This window comes from Idiotropiscis lumnitzeri, unplaced genomic scaffold, assembly GCF_059441095.1.
Source record: "Idiotropiscis lumnitzeri isolate Australia: NSW breed Sydney's pygmy pipehorse unplaced genomic scaffold, RoL_Ilum_1.0 HiC_scaffold_26, whole genome shotgun sequence".
Classification (NCBI taxonomy): domain Eukaryota; kingdom Metazoa; phylum Chordata; class Actinopteri; order Syngnathiformes; family Syngnathidae; genus Idiotropiscis; species Idiotropiscis lumnitzeri.
In genome coordinates this window covers 149418-161119 of record NW_028283564.1, presented here as the reverse complement: position 1 = coordinate 161119, position 11702 = coordinate 149418, and the positions used below count along the sequence as shown (strand labels likewise).

Genomic DNA, 11702 nt, shown 5'->3' with positions numbered 1-11702 from the left:
AAAAATGTTTGTTCCTATCTTTTTCCATTCTTGAGCAATCAGCATTTGAAAATAGCTAAATTTCATGAAAACTCCAATCCCTGGGGAAAAAACTGAGAAAATGAGCTTTGTAAACTGATGCATTTTGACCATAATTTGAATTTTGACACTATTATTTATGGCTTTTATGACACCTCTAACATCTAAATAATGCATGCCTTCTATAAAATAACAAAAAAAAGCACAAAAAATGTTTTTGATAAAATAAATTTATTTGCACATAACACTAAACGACTGAACTGTTGAACTATGTACAAAAATGAAATACATCAGTGTCATACATACTTTTTTTTTGTGTGATATAAAATAAAACAGTTGCCTTGATGCAAGGGCACACAACATAGTTCACACCACATTCTTGTTTCACTCCGTTTGCCTTTGCGCAAACAGACCCGACACTTTCGTTGTGGTCTGGCTTTGCTGGTCCGTGGAAAATAGGCGAGCTTGTGTTTGTCCACTGGGGTTTGTGTGAAAATAATTGTCTGGGAAGTGATTGCTGGCATCCGCGATGTGCTGCAGAAGCTCATCCGTGAGAAACAGCTGCAGGAAATCAGCTGGCTCCTCAGACTCCAAATGGGCAGCGGCATTCAGTGGTCCAGGGGTTGCTGTAAAGTCGATTTTCCTCGGTTGCCATCCAGTGTGACGCCATCCGGAACCACTGCTTCCTGATGCACAACCTGTAAATTACAGAAATATAAACAATTGGAAATATATATTTATTGCTGCATTTTATTGCTGGCGTGTGAAGTTTCATATTATAATTTACCTTTCTTTACACCAACAAGACGAGGAGGAACTTTCTTGCCGCGGGATGCACAATCTGTGAATTTTAGAAAGTATGCATGATTACCACACCATTCAGTATTGTTGTTTCCTCGTCGGGGAGGAGATGCGCTCGCGCGTAACTGCACATTTACGCGACATTTTCTGCCCGCAAGATGCATGATATGTACAATAAAAGCATGAGGGCTAAAACCACATGTTCAATGGTAACTTGCGAGCGTTTACTTCCTCGTCGGCGAGGACTTACGCTCGCGTGTAATTGTGCAATAGGCGCCCGGACGAGAAAGTCAGCGAGCAAGCTTGCGTCTAACTGCACATTTACGCGACATTTTCTGCCCGCAAGATGCATGATATGTACAATAAAAGCATGAGGGCTAAAACCACATGTTTAATGGTAACTTGCGAGCGTTTACTTCCTCGTCGGCGAGGACTTACGCTCGCGTGTAATTGTGCAATAGAGGCGGCCGGACGAGGAAGTCAGCGAGCAAGCTCGCTTCTAACTGCACATTTACGCGACATTTTCTGCCCGCAAGATGCATGATATGTACAATAAAAGCATGAGGGGTAAAACCACATGTTCAATGGTAACTTGCGAGCGCTTACCTCCTCGTTCGGGGGGATCTGGTGAGGACTCTCAGCTGCTTTGGCTATTGTCCGAAGGCAGGCGATGCAGGCCGCAAGGCACGCGCACCCTCTTTAGACGCCGTTTTGTTGTGACGACGACGAAGCGTCATCCTCTCAACCAAAGCGTCTCCATCGCCTTGATGCTTTTAGGAAGCTTTTTTTTACAAAAAAGCATTCCTCGATCGTCATTTGCTTGGAGGATTTCATTGCTAACGCTACTAATGCGACTGCTGCTAGTGCTGCCGATGCTGCTGCTACCCACGCTGCTCTCCACACTTATAAGTCTACCCCAGGATCCCGCCCCCCCATTTGTACCTCTGGTGCAGATTCAAGGCGGATCTTTTGCACCTCTGCCCCCTGCTGGGTGATTTTTACATGATTCACAATGCGGACAAGGCTGATTCTCAGTCAGAGGTTGCATCAGACCCTTATGTACACTATGACGTAAAAAAGACAGGAAACGTACTTATACGTCTTTGGTAGAGGGCGCCATTGCATTAAAAGACGTCTTTGTACGTCTAAGGGAGTAAATGAGTTGAACAAAGTACAGGGTCCTTCACCTGACTACAGATGATCTTCTGGGGACATTATTTGGTTTTAATCACTTTTGGGGTCTGTATCTATGCACACTCCCTGGTTTTGCTACCTTCCCGGGTACCACATACACACTGCTTAGTTTCTCTGCCTTCGTGGGTACCACATACATATTGCTTGGTTTCTCTGCCTTCCTGGGTACGACATACACACTGCCTGGTTTTGCTACCTTCCTGGGTACCAGTCACACAAACGTCAGACGACTCAGCACATACCGACTGTCTCAGCACTACACACTTTCACTCCAAGGCAGTGCTGTGAACCAACTTACTGACAAGAGGTAGTATTTAGAATTTTAAAAAGTGCTTGAAAGGTTTTGTTCATGTAAAACCAACAGATTATGACATTATTATTATTATTTAAATCAGTATTAAACAGCATCAGCATAGGTTAAAGATATTATACAGACTATATACGATAAAAAAATACTAAACCACCCTTGCTTTTCCGTCATTTCTTGTATAAGTTAACACACAGATGTATAACATTTGTTTATACAAATATAACGATTAAAAAGTAGCTGATTAGAGTTTTAATTTTGTATTCATTAATCTGTAATAAAAATGGACATATTTTGGTTAATAAAATTAACAAGAAATAAAAGTAAAGGGTGTTCTAATACTTTTTTCAAGATTGTCCTAACATACATTTAATGTTTACAGTATATGTCTTCGGAAGAAGGGCAGCATTAGATTTTTTTTTTGTTCTCTCTCTTTGACTTCTGAATTTGAATTTCTGTCACAGATGTGCTTGAATTCTATTTTGGATGATTTGTGTTAAACTGCACAAATATTTGAAGAGCCATAGAATTCAAGAATCACACCAGTGCTGCTACTCCTCCGAACGGGTGAACGCCCTTGATTAACAACCTGCGTTGAGGTGGCTTTTGAGATTCGTGGTGTGGGAGAAAAATCTCTGAAGGCATTCTTAGACTTCAAGAGAGGGTCCACAATTTTCAAAGATTCACTTCCGTCTGAATCAGAGGCCTCACTTGTATCCGGAATATATTCATCTCCACTGTCATCTGAGTTGGAGTAATAATGCTTATCCATTCCAAAGTCAGCCTGTTTTTTTAATCTAAAAAACAACAACAACAACGAAATATAAAGGATAGAAGGCAGGAGACCAATAAAATATATGCAATTTGCTTGTAAGATTCCCTGAAATCTATATGGGTTGTTTACCTGTATACTTTTGGTCCTCCTGAGCCTTGGGATAGTAATATGGTCTGGGTCTGAGGCACAAAGTTCGGGGGCAGGATTTGACAATGATTCGTCAGAATCTGTGTCGTTATTCCAAGGAAGATTCAGCCCATATTTTTTGTCCAAGGGAGGAGACTGGGTTGCATCAGAGTCCAAGAGAAAATTGAGAACCCATTAAATACTTAATCCCCAGAGGAATCTGCACAGAAAAAGGTCTTAATTCTATTTGAAAAAAAAAAAAACTAAAATATTGATGAATGATATTATGACAAAATAATGTAATAACAAAATTAGAATGATTTTAGGAAATTATTTGCAAAACCAAAACATTGTGGTACGATAATAATGCATATAATTATTCTACGCAGCTATATTTAACAAAAACACTTAATTGACCGTAACAAAAAGCTCCCGGGAGGAAAACTACATTAAATGTTTTTTTAACAGGGCAGTGAAAATATTGGAAAATAAAAAAAATAATGAATAAAATAATATGAAAAAAGAATTCAATGTGTATCGATGGACCCATATGAAATACTTATATCGCTATGTACTTATCAGCCATATCGCCCAGCCCAATATGTAACTGCAACGTCAAAACCTCGGGCCATAACAGGATTGTAACATGGGATGCATATCTTCATTCCTAAATTTGTAGATCCCGAGGAGGCTGCTCAATGGTCCTGGTAATGTAAACCTCAACCAATTCGGTCACAGCCAATGTTCTCCATCCTTGTTAAGAAGTTTTGAAATGATTTAATAGATATACTATTGCAAACTATACCAGAATTTTATACATTTTAAACTTTTGATCACAATTTTACCTATTTTCTAAAAATCTGAAGAATCCACATGCCAAATCACCTGCTGTGGACACATAGGTTCTGTTCTGACAGATAATTCAGTTACAGGTTGTGTACTTAAAGCCAATAAGAGGGCAATGCAGCAGTCGACAGCCTGACGAAAGCTTAAGTCTCCCAATGAGAGAACTGTAGTGGCTGGTAGGTTCTTAGATTGTAACATAGTAAAGACATACACTACGCATAACTGTATATCATATGATGATGAGGGAAAATATTATTAGCTACGATTTATGTCCAGATATATTAGAAAACTTGTCCAACCAGCACAGGTCTATCTAACTGTAATTTTAACATCTCAAGACACGACAGGATGACCACATGATACGCATACCTCCTTTTCAGAGTCTGTCAAACCTTGAGAAGGCTGCTTCGATGTTCTGGTGGCATCAACCTCAGCCGATTCAGTCATTGTCGGTTGTCCTCCATCCTAATGAACAAGTTGAATATTAATTTAATGAATTAAAAAAAAGAAAATGGATCAGAATTTTACACATTTTAAAGAACAAGTTCACGAATGAAACAAAACCAATTACTTTAGCGCATGACAATTAATCTTCAGTAGAGATATGTTGTGACTGATATTTCAGTCACAGGTTGTCTTTTGAACGCCACCAGGGCCGCAATGGAGCACAGGACAGCCAAAAGTCTTCTTGTCGGACAGCTGTAGTGGCTGGTAGGTTCTAAGATTATAACATAGTAAAGGCACATACAACTCCTAACTGTATTTCATATGATAATGAAGGAAAAGATGATTAGCTATGATTTATGTCAACAATAAAAATGGCTCTACGGGGTCCCCACGAACGCAAACCTGACAGTTGGGTGTCAGATGGCCAACATACCTGACTCGCAATTCAACTCAACTGGACCCCACAACACAAGAAAAAGCTGAGTGAGCCTCAAACCAGACATACACATTCACTGACAAATATCCTGTGACACCAGATATATTAGAAGTCTTGTCTAATCAGCACACGTCTATCTAACTGCAATTTTAACATCTCGAGACACGACAGGATGAGCACACGATACGCATACCTCCATTTCTGAGTCTGTAAAGCCTGGAGGAGGCTGCTTCGATGTTTTAGTAGCATCATAAATTTATTGAATTAATTATATTTGAGGTTGGATTAGATTTTTACACATTTTAAGCCTTAGCCACCCAAAACAAAACATAAGCTCATGAATGAAATAAAACTAATTAATTTCGCCCATGCCAATTAATCTTCTGTAGACACGTGTTGTGACCAGTGTTGTTTTTGGCAGGCATTTTAGATTTTGTCCAAGTCATTTGGACAAAGTGCTGATTTGTTTACATCACATTTAGTCATCCCAATTCGTTATAGTTTTAGTCCAGTTTTAGTCAACGAAAACTAAAAAAAGGGTTTTAGTCCAGTTTTAATCGACGGAAACGCAAAAAAAGTTTTACCCTAGTTTTCGTCAATTTATTCACAAAGGTTTTAGTCCAAGCGGCACGGTGGCCCAACTGGTTAGCATGATGGCCTCACAATATTGAGGTCGTAGGTACGATTCTGGCTCCGGCCTTCCTGCGTGGGTTTCCTCTGGGTAATCCGGTTTCCTCCCATATTCTTAAAACATGCATGGCAAGTTGCTTGGACACTCTAATTGCCCCGAGGCATGAGTGTGAGCGTGGATGGTTGTTCGTCTATGCATGTCCTGCGATTGGCTGGACACCAATTCAGGGTGTACCTCGCCTACTGCCGAAGACAGCTGGGATAGGCTCCAACACCCCCCGCGACCCTAGTGAGGAGAAGCGGTACAGATAACGGATGGATGGATGGATGGATGGGTTTAAGTCCATTTGAGTTAAAACAAGGCATTCAAGGTTTCCACCCAATAACAAAGACTTTTGGATGGACTACTAAGGATTCTTCATCACAAACAGAAAAAAGTGGCAACAGTGGAATCAATACTCACTGCTCCAAAATAAGCAGAGAAGCAAAACATTTTGTTGGGCAACTGTTGTGGCTTTATTTCACTAAAAGCAACATAAAATAATTTATGAACCACATGCTAACAATTTTGTCTAGTCAACGAAAAAAATTCATGTACATCACGTCATGTTTTCGTCATAAAAGAACCTCGTATAGCTTGTCATCGTCATTAAAAAAGGGGCGTTAACGAAGTATTTTCGTCATAGTCATCAGTGACGAAAACAACACTGGTTGTGACTGATATTTCAGTCCCAGGTTGTCTCCTGAACACCACCAATTGGGCAAGGGCGCGCAGGAAAGCCTGGGGTCTTCTATTTTTACAGTATAGAAAGGCTAAATATCAAATTGAAACAGTGTTTTATATCATGAATATACAGGGTTGGTGCTGGTTCTGGTAGGGAAACCACAACATAAAGATGTCCTTAATTAGTCCCACAATGGGGATATTTGCAATATGGCATATGATGGCCTAACAGGGCCACCGCCCAGAAAGGAGTAACGCAGAACTTTGTAATACTGTCACTCCCTGACCAGTTCGTTGTTCCTGCAGAGCCAAACTTTGACTCAGACCCACAAATTTGAATTACAGATAGTGGACAATGGAGAACTCCCCCAGTCAGTCAGCATGTTCAACTTCCATAGAAACCTCACATACATTTATTAGATTGCCAAACTAATTGGAAACTACATCACCAGAACACCACAAGTGGGCTCTGTTATTGTACTTAAAGATGCATCTTACAAACCTGTGTTCTCCAAGGCCAGCTGGTCCATAGTCTTAAGTTATTTCTTCGCCAACATCAATGTCTCGGAGCGCAAACAGACAGAGGTGTGGTCTGTCCTCTGTTGTCATCTTCTTCATTTTACAGTTGGGGTGCATGTGGTCATCATTAACCAGTCTTCCCAGACTGCCATCTTCTTGAGCTGCATCAACACTTAAAATAGATTAAAAAAAAAAAAAAACAATTATTCAATCAATGTCAGAAATTAATCTTTGAGACAATCTTGTGTACACAAAACATAAAAATAGGAAATCCACAATTTTTAAATCTAAATCAAATCATACAAGAAATTTCTATTGGAATCAGACCCTATTAACAGCTTGTCTTTGAGACTTCATGATCTATATTTTCATTTGTACAGATTCAACGCATGAATAAAAGTAATTATACATTTTTGCTTAGAGAATGATTTTTCCCCTAACACTTATGGGATGAGTATGTGTTTATTTTTTTAAATAAAAACAAAAATAAGATAACATCTCAATCTTTGCCTCACCTCCAAGTTTTTTCTTGCCGGCGGAAGTCAAACAAAAAGACAGTGCCTCTTCCATCCATCTTCCTGCGTTGAGATTCATCAGAATCTATCAATTTTCCTCTGTACTCCATAATAAAGAATAAAGTCGTCTTTCCTGAAAGGGGCCTTGGTAAATACTCCTCGACCTAGTTAACAGGGAAATCAAGTTAGCTTCGTCATATTTTTAAGCACACAAATAAGGAGTCATCATATTCATTTGTGCCACTATACTAATGTAGGGTGGTTTGAAACATTGCTTCTTGTGAGGGATAGAGCAGAGCCCTTCTTTATGATTTTAAAGGAACAGACCAGCCAAAATTCATTTTCCAGCATTGCATTAGCCAGTATGTATTAGGACTGAAAGTACAAATGTCAATTGCACCTGGTTACGTAAAAAAAAAACTTTAAGATTATTTAGTTTCAAAACAATGACATACACTGTACACAGTCATATTGGATCGCGTCACGTGATCTCTGTGACGTATTACGTGCTTTACACTAGACTATCAATATCGGACTTGTTCACCGGTCTATTGTGGTATAAAAATGCCGGAGGGCGTCATCAAGTACAGCCTTAATTTAGATAGAACTCCTACCATCAGGTTTCACACTCACTGAAATAACTTGAAACTGACAAAAGTGGCAAAAGAAAAGGTCAAGACACTCTTAATGTAAAATAACCACTTAAAAAACGATGTCAGCTTGGTTATCAGAAAACAATAATATATCTTAGCAAAAGCGTTAACTTCATACCTTTAAATTAGTTTATATACTTCGCTTCTAACTCTGCAGTCTTGTCCAGACCCTTGACTGCATGTTCAATAGTATCCTGCTTTGGGGACTTCCTGCATCTCAGGGAAGGCATTGTTTATTCTATAAAGAAAAAAGACAGTATTGTGTTGAGAATTATTAATACTATGGGCTAAATGGAGTTTTAACAATATTAGTGTAAGAAAAATAAATTATAAATTAAAAAAATATCAATTCCTCCATCCCAATTAACGATTTCAACCATAATAGTTTATATTGAAGTTTAAACAGACACAGACAGATTTATGCAGTGTGACTACAAAAATCTTACCAAAATTGCATTCACAGTAACCTTTGCTTTAAGAATCATGTAATTAACCAGTGAACATCGTGTCTTACACAAAAATTAATGACAGAAATTATCATGGTACTTGCATTCTGTGGTTCTATAACAAAAGTGCAAGCTGTTAGCTCCGCAAAGCTAACGCAACAAGCTAGCGTCCCTCGTGCTCACATTCAATGCAAACCTGACCACCGGATGACAATACGCGTCGGTTTAGTTCTTTAAATGAGTAAAAGCACCATGACGTTTTATAATTATTCAATGCTTAACTGGAGCTCGTCAATTATGTCGATGTAGGAGCACATGTTTGCTAGGCCAGTGTTGTAGGCCCACATCCATGGTGCTACTTTGTATAGTGTTTTCCACACAACTATCTCTAACTATGAACAAATGCACTCGACGCATGTTTTGAAAAAAACCCAACGAAAAACACTTACCTCTCCGTTTCAACAGCAGTTCGAACTTCGAAGTGGTGATATTCTCCAGCGTTAAGCACCTGCTCGAACTGCGAATAGGTCAAATTCAACAGCGTCTTTTTTCTGTCTTAATAAGGACGCGATGAGAGGAGGAGCGCTTGCCTTTTCGTCAGCACGCCCCGCGCGGGTGGTGCTGCTTTATCACTCTCTATCTGTGCCCGCCCGCCGGCACGTTGATAGAAAAATAATATTCCTTCAAACATTACTTTCATCTTCTTAACGTTTTGTAGTGAATTTAACAGGTTCACCACTTTTTTCAAATACACCAATGGAAAACAGGTCTTAATTGAGGAAACATACAAAGAGCGTCTCACAAACACCTGATGATGAGCAATGTAATTTGATCACGTTTTTTGTCACTGCCTGGACGTTGGGTTCACTGGCCTGGTGGCAGTGGCTTGTAGACACTGTCACTGAGTGGGAACGGATCTCAAGGTGGGTCAAACTAACCCAAGCAGTGGATCGGTCCGTTTTTTAAATTTATTAATTTTTTTATTTTATGTATTTATTTATTATTTAATACAAGGGCTTCGGCTCACTACCAGTGGGCGGGACCAAAGAATTTGGGTTTCCTTTGAGCTAGGAGGCAGTCAAAGGCAGTCCAATCCCCGGCAACATAAAGCGCCTAGCTCTGGGGACATGGAATGTCATTTCTCTGGTAGGGAATGAACCCGAGCTGGTGTGTGACTAGACCAGTGGTTCTCAATTATTTCCTGTCATGCCCCCCCTACCAAGAAGAAAACGATTCGCACCCCCCCACCACAATTTTCTTTTACATTTCGTACTAATGTACATGTTCTTTGCATATTAATGTTAGATTGTCAATAAAATATCTTACCTTAACAAAGCTAAATTGATAAAAATAAAATATCATTTTGAGAACGACTATTGTGAGGATCTCGAAACTCAGTACTCTGTGGTGCTAATATTGATGAGATGATAAATATGTTGAAGCCACAGAACAAAAAGATTAGATATTGTTTGGAAATTAATGACGTACATAAAGGAATATCAGCCTTGATTGGAGTACATTACTGCATTTAAATTTTTAATAAAAATGAAACAATTATTGATGTTATGACCACTATGAAGAATTTAAAAAACAATATATAGGGATAATTATAGTTTTCATTTTGTTATGTGTAGTCTGTTCATGTTGCATTATTTTTATGACAAAGACGATGGTTAATCGTAGGTTTGTTGCCCAAATGTACCATTACAACCTGATTAATGTTGAGAATGACGAACTCAAACTGGACACTGAAACGTAAAAACACATGGACTTCTTGCCCCTGTCCTCACACGTGCACACACACACACACCATACACGAAGATCCGGGAGGTAAGGACGGCTGTCCTACAGGATGCGGATGGAAGAACAACTGCAGCGGAACAATGCCAGGGATGTCTGGAGGGGCCTGAAGACCATCTCAGGCCACGGACAAGCAGGTAAGACCCAGAAGGGGGGGGGGGCTTCAGTGGGCAAATGAGTTGAACCTATTTTTCAATAGGTTTGATCAAATGTCTGACCCCGCTCAGGCTTCCCTGATGCAGCCCCCACCCACCCCTCCTGCCACTGCGAACAAGACCCTCTCTCCCCCTCTCTCGCCCCTCTCTCTCTCCACAGGCTCCAGTTCCCAGCCTCATCAGACAACCACCACTTCCTCCTGCTCAGCCTTGTTCCTCACAACATCTCAGGTGAAGAACCAGCTGAGGAAGATGAAGGCGAGGAAGGCGGCAGGCCCAGATGGGATCAGCTCCCAGCTCCTCAAATCCTGCGCAGACCAGCTGTGTGGAATCGTCCAGCACATGTTCAACCTGAGCTTGAAGCTGGGCAGAGTCCCCCAGCTGTGGAAAACATCCTGCCTGGTTCCGGTTCCAAAGACACCCCATCCGAAGGAGCTCAACAACTTCAGACCAGTGCCGCTGACGTCTCATCTGATGAAGACCCTGGAGAGACTGGTCCTCGTCCATCTGCGCCCCCTGGTCAGCTCCTCAATGGACCCACTCCAATTTGCATACCAGCCTGGCATCAGTGTGGATGATGCCATCATCTACCTGCTCCACACTTCACTCTTCCACCTGGAGAAGGCGGGGGGCACGGTGAGGATCATGTTCTTTGATTTCTCAAGTGCTTTCAACACCATCCAGCCCGCCTTATTGGGAGACAAGCTGGAGCAGGCGGGAGTGGCCCACCACCTCATCACATGGATTCACAACTACCTCACAAACCGGCCACAGTACGTGAGAACACAGGACTGTGTGTCTGACGTGCTCCTCTGCAGCACGGGAGCGCCGCAGGGAACTGTGCTGGCTCCCTTCCTGTTCACCCTCTACACCTCGGACTACAAATACAATTCCACAACCTGTCACCTGCAGAAGTTCTCTGATGACTCTGCGATTGTCGGCCTCATCACTGACGATGACGATCGGGAGTACAGAGGGGTTACGCAGGGGTTCGTGGACTGGTGTCAGCAGAACCGCCTCCAAATCAACGCTGGGAAATCCAAAGAGCTGGTGGTGGATTTCCGCAAGCGTCGGCACTCTCCACCTGCACCAGTGAATATCCAGGGAACAGACATTGAGAGGGTCTCAACTTACAAGTACCTGGGTGTTCATCTGAACAATAAACTGGACTGGAGCGACAACACAGACGCTCTCTATAGGAAGGGTCAGAGCAGACTCTTCCTACTCAGGCGGCTGAGGTCCTTTGGCGTTCGGGGAACACTCCTCAGGAACTTCTATGACTCGGTGGTTTCATCAGTCATCTTCTATGG

The 11702-nt window shown here is 41.2% G+C and overlaps 2 long non-coding RNA genes across 2 annotated transcripts; both read right to left on the bottom strand.

The window, feature by feature from the left end:
- Window positions 1–2378: 2378 nt before the first annotated feature.
- On the bottom strand, window positions 2379–3290 carry LOC148315988 (uncharacterized). The gene is made up of 2 exons (XR_015840455.1): window positions 3225–3290; window positions 2379–3117 (listed from the first exon to the last, which is right to left on the bottom strand). It is a non-coding gene; the product is annotated as an uncharacterized LOC148315988 (long non-coding RNA).
- Window positions 3291–3295: 5 nt separating this feature from the next.
- Window positions 3296–8956, bottom strand: LOC148315987 (uncharacterized). The gene is made up of 6 exons (XR_015840454.1): window positions 8887–8956; window positions 8110–8229; window positions 7339–7502; window positions 6807–6995; window positions 4437–4532; window positions 3296–3441 (listed from the first exon to the last, which is right to left on the bottom strand). It is a non-coding gene; the product is annotated as an uncharacterized LOC148315987 (long non-coding RNA).
- Window positions 8957–11702: the final 2746 nt, after the last annotated feature.